At 51.4% G+C, this 4,502-nt stretch overlaps 1 long non-coding RNA gene across 1 annotated transcript; it reads right to left on the bottom strand.

The window, feature by feature from the left end:
• Window positions 1-2,538: 2,538 nt before the first annotated feature.
• Window positions 2,539-4,480, bottom strand: LOC106695598. Its single transcript, XR_002827575.1, has 3 exons — window positions 4,345-4,480; window positions 4,141-4,191; window positions 2,539-2,909 (listed from the first exon to the last, which is right to left on the bottom strand). It is a non-coding gene; the product is annotated as an uncharacterized LOC106695598 (long non-coding RNA).
• Between the last annotated feature and the right edge of the window lie 22 nt (window positions 4,481-4,502).

The following is a 4,502-nucleotide window of genomic DNA, read 5'->3' as shown; positions in this document are numbered from 1 at the left end:
ACACCCGCCCCGCCCACACGGAGGGGGCCGCGCTGGGCAGGGTGACTTCCCGTGACTCAGACAGGGCTTCCCTCCGTCCAGTGCTCCCACTCGCCCGGCCACGCATCCCGCCTCCCCCGGGAGAATTCCAACTGCACCAGGCGCTGTCCCCTCACCATGCTGCACCCTCAGTCACCCTCGTCCCCTGCCAGAGTGCCTTCACAGGGAATTATACCTACTCTCAGGCAATACCTGGCCAAACATATAATTCACTCTAAACGCTCACCTTCAAAATTACCCACTCCTCCAGCTCTATCATCTTGTTGGCTTTTTTGGTTTGTTTGCACTAAATGAAAAAGTTCTTTACCTTCGAAGACCAGGCATGCCAAAATAAAATGGGTAAAATTAACCCAAAGAGCAAGGGAAGGACTGCTCTTCTCTACACAGAATTTAAAGACACAGAAAGGCTGCGTCCAAAAACCACGTAAAGCAAAGAAAGGTCTGAGGAGTCCTCATTTATTTTTTTAAATCAACTGCTGTGCTTGTGAAGTTTTAGAAGAGTATACAGGCTATCCCATATAATAAAACGCTAAAATGCACATTGACCGGTGGAACGACCAGTCTCTATGACGCGCACTGACCACCAGGAGGCAGACGCTCCATGCAGGAGCTGCCCCCTGGTGGTCAGTGTGCACCCACAGGGGGAGCACTGCTCAGCCAGAAGCCGGGCTCACTGCTGGCGAGAGCAGCGGAGATGGCGGGAGGCTTTCCTGCCTCCAAAGCAGCGCTAAGGACCCCTTGGGGGTCCCAGACTGCGAGAGAGCATAGGCCGGGCTGAGGGACCCCCCCCAACCCCCCTCCCCCAGTGCACAAAGGTCGTGCACCGGGCCTCTAGTAGGAATAGAATTTACTGCAGGAATGGATCTATGATGTAAAAATGCTGTGACATTTCTACCACATTAAACTTCTAAGTCACTAAGAGAAGACACGGCCGACTGCCACCTCTAACTTGCCCACCACTGGGCAGGTCTCCAGGGCAGGAGCTGCCAGGAGGGAAGGAAGGGCCGACTGCCAGTGAACTCAGGGGCTTGCAACGCAGCCAAGCCCTTTTGGATCCAGTTCTTCCACAGGATCCAAAACAAAGACAAGAGTCAAAGGAACCGGGACCTGAGTGAGGCTAGCCGGAAGCAGCACAGGCCAGGGGTATCAGATAACCCTGACCTGACCCGAGGGGAAGTCCCTCGCCACCGAGAGATCTGACCTCGGGTGCAGGGCCTGGACAGTGTGCCAGATGCGGCACCGCCTCTGGACTGAGCCTGGTCGCAGCTTCCCCGCTCACACTGCCCCTGCGCCTGCGCCTACGCCAGACCTTCATAAAAATACCCCGTAAATTACAGCTCAGGGCCTGCAAACCAACCCAAGTTTTCCTAATCCAACCTTCACATCAGGAGGTAACTCCTCTGATGTTCATGAAGTTTCTAGTGAAAAATTATGGAGCCTGATTTTGCCTCGATGACATTCCTGCTGCCCCTGAATATGTTCACTCTTTATAAACAACCTTATAAATGAAACTAAGCTCAGACGGCCCCAGGATAATATTTTCAGTTCCATCACCTTAAAGAAAATCCTATATAAGAAAAGGCTAATATGCAAATTGTCCCCTAGACCGGGAGTTTGACCAGGGGGCAAAGCCGGCCTGCCAACTGCCCGAGGCCCCTCTCCACAGCCAGCCCAATCGGCCCTGATTGGGGCGGGCTGGCCAGACCCCACCCATGCACAAACTCGTGCACCAGGCCTCTAGTTAAAGATAAAAGCCTTAAATTGAATGAAAATGTGTTAAATAGATCATTCATCTATGAAGTACAGCCAAATCTTGATTTTTTTTCCCCCCAAAACCAAGAGTGCAGAATGTATTTAAAGTAACTTAGACTATCTGTGGAAAAAGTTGGCTCTAGCTAACTAGTGAGATGGAAAACCCATGGGAGCAAGTCGGGAGGTTCCCACGTTAAGTAGAAAGAGAAGACACTGGTATGGAAGATACTTCATAAACATGGAGAATTGCCGCTGTGAGTGCCAGAGTGCTTGAGCGTCAACCTATGGACCAGGAAGTCACGGTTCAATTCCAGGTCAGGGCACATGGCCTGGTTTCGGGCTCAATCCCTAGTGTGGGGTGTGCAGGAGGCAGCCGATTGATCGATGATTCTTTCTCACCGTTGATGTTTCTATCTCTCTCTCCCTCTCCCTTCCTCTCTGAACGAATGTTTTTAAAAACTGCCACTGTGGAAGGCTACATATTAATTTTTCAATAGGAGGCACGGATTTTTAATAATTCATTTTAAATTGCTAAATGTGCACTTGGAAGAGACTCAGGAATCTGAGTGCGTGAGTCTACAGGTGGCCACGGAGTGAGGTCTCTGGTCCCCGCACCCACAGGTCAACGACAGGAGGATCCGCCCTGGAATCCGTCTGAACCTGACTGGAAGCCCCTCCAGGTGCCCGGGGCCAGAGGACATGCAGACAGGAAGGTCAGCTCCATAACGGAATGACAGACAACCAAAGTCCATCGCAATATTAGATATTTTACCAAAATGTTTTGCTGGAATGGCTTCCAAGGATAACTAATGACAAAGCCAGTACAAATTCAACACCGTATCTTTAACAGATGTAACTTTCCTGATAACTAAAAACTGTGGCTTTGATTGGAAACAGGCCTGGTGTTATGGTGGCATAGAAATCACATACATAATCTTATAATACAAACCAGCATTCTCCCTTGTTCTGTACAGATAAGGGCCCTGACACTAGTTCCATTCTTTGAAGGTATTAATGTCCGCACCGGAAAAAATTCCCTCACTGATGCTCTTGGGTCAAGTGTCTACACGATTAAGAGGCATTGATTGAAAAACTTCAGACATCGATGGGAAAACGTACTGGAGAGATTCAAGAAACAGCCAAATGAGCCAGGATAAAGAGAATGATTCTTTGAAACTTGCTCACTCATCATTTATATCACCACACCAGCATATCAAGATAGGACACATTATTCGCAGGAAAGTTAATTCCACATAAAAGTATCCCTTCCAGGGGGAAGAACCTAAACCAAAGTTTCCACTGGAAGTAACCTAAGAATCGGTTCATTGTGAGATTTCTTAAGAGCAAAAGAGGAAGTAAGAATGGAGCGCTGTCTGAATTTAATAGTTACCAACCCATCTTAATCCCCCCACTTTCTCTTGGAAAGGACTGGGAAACCTTACTCAATTTTGATAAGTTAATCTGATAAAAAAAAAGAACTCTCCGTGAGAAAGGGCATTGTTTGAGTAGTGAAAACCCTTGTTTAAAAAAATGGCCTGGACTCTGACAAGCCATTTAGAAGGATAAGGTCTGTAAAATCAGTTCTGGGTGGAGCCGCCAGGCAGCGATGTTTTATTCACAAAGGACTGGATGTTTTATTCACAAAAGACTGCGTAACATGGTCCATGTTTAAAGACTGCTCTATAAATCACGGCATTTTCTTTCCTACATTTTTGATTAATGATAAGGAGACAACGAAAGCCAATATTAGGTCATCCAGTTCTGAAACAGACCCAAGCGAAATTCAATTCAGAACTCGTTCCGCGAGTTCATTGCTTAAGTGGCTTTTCTGTTTCATGTTTTGCATGAAAGAAAAAAAAAATCAGTGCCTGCAACGAACCATTCCTTTTAGTAAAACTGGGTTGAGCAACTGGGGAAAGCCGCGCGAGTTGCTCAGCGGAGAAAGCCGACGCCCATCCACGGCATTAAAGTGCAGGAAACTAGGCGGAAAAAAAAACGAAGGAAGCCAGAAAAAAAGAAAAAAATGTGTTCCCCTCACATGACCGCGCCGGGCTGTTCCTGCTCTGGTTCTAATTTTAGCGGCTCTTCGGATTTGGGGGAGGCCCCTTCTCCACATTCACTCGCGACGAGGCAGAGCGCAAAGCCCGGCCACGTCACCTGGGCCGCGCCCGCGGGGCCGGGCAGGTCGGGGACACGCGGGAGGGAGCCCCGAGGGACCGGCGGGGGGACCGGGGACCGGCACATTCCCCGGGGCAGAGCCTCTTTGCTCCTAAACTTTCCCGGCTCAGACACGTTCCAGAGCTGCCTGGGCGCCGCTGAACGGGGCGCAGCGCGGGCGCACGGCCTTACCTGCGCCATGGCGACTGCTCAGGTCCGAAGAAGAGTCCATGGGACGTGGGCCTGCAAGACAGGGGCCAGCGCTGGTTCCCGGAGGCAGACCCGCCCTCCCAAAGCCCGGGATCGCCCTCCCCGCGCCCGGGGATCGCCCTCCTCCCTGCGTCTGTGCCCCCCTCGCCTCCTCGGAGGCCCCTTCCGGGCCAGGCGCGCACTCACCAAAGAGAGGGACTAGGAGCCGGAGCCTCCGGGAGAGCGGCGAGTGCGGGCGCGCAGCGAGGCGGTCAGGGATGCCAGCAGGGCGCTCGGACCGCTGCTCCAGCTCCAGGCAACGGAAACACCCAGCCGGCCCGCCCCCCCGCGCCCCACCCCGGCCC

This window comes from Myotis lucifugus, unplaced genomic scaffold (assembly GCF_000147115.1).
Source record: "Myotis lucifugus unplaced genomic scaffold, Myoluc2.0 scaffold_1784, whole genome shotgun sequence".
Lineage (NCBI taxonomy): Eukaryota > Metazoa > Chordata > Mammalia > Chiroptera > Vespertilionidae > Myotis > Myotis lucifugus.
This window is presented reverse-complemented; position numbering and strand designations above follow the sequence as displayed.